Source organism: Sinocyclocheilus rhinocerous, unplaced genomic scaffold (genome assembly GCF_001515625.1).
Source record: "Sinocyclocheilus rhinocerous isolate Xijiao unplaced genomic scaffold, SAMN03320098_v1.1 scaffold3477, whole genome shotgun sequence".
NCBI classification, from domain to species: Eukaryota; Metazoa; Chordata; class Actinopteri; order Cypriniformes; family Cyprinidae; genus Sinocyclocheilus; species Sinocyclocheilus rhinocerous.
The window spans coordinates 279,594-279,926 of NW_015667279.1; positions in this window are offsets into that span (position 1 = coordinate 279,594).

Below are 333 nucleotides of genomic sequence, written 5' to 3' on the forward strand. Positions count from 1 at the left end.
GCAAACAACAGCACAAATAAATGCAATAGAATAAAGAGCTATGAAACTAAGTTTTTCAGGTTAAGTGAGTTTTTATTCAGGTAAGAAATACTACAGAAATTAAAGTAATCAAATGTAAAATAACACATCCAGTGTTTTTTTACATTTGATTACTTTAATTTCTGCAATCTTCATTATAAAAATTAAATACAGATTAATGCTTACCATTAAAGTTATAAAACGTATTCAGTCAAGAGCAGAAAGTGATTTTCTTTGTCTTTTGTTCTTTGATTAACATGACAGACAACAGTAGGAATATTGGACTGCGGTCCCTTTAAGAGTTTATCCACGGAC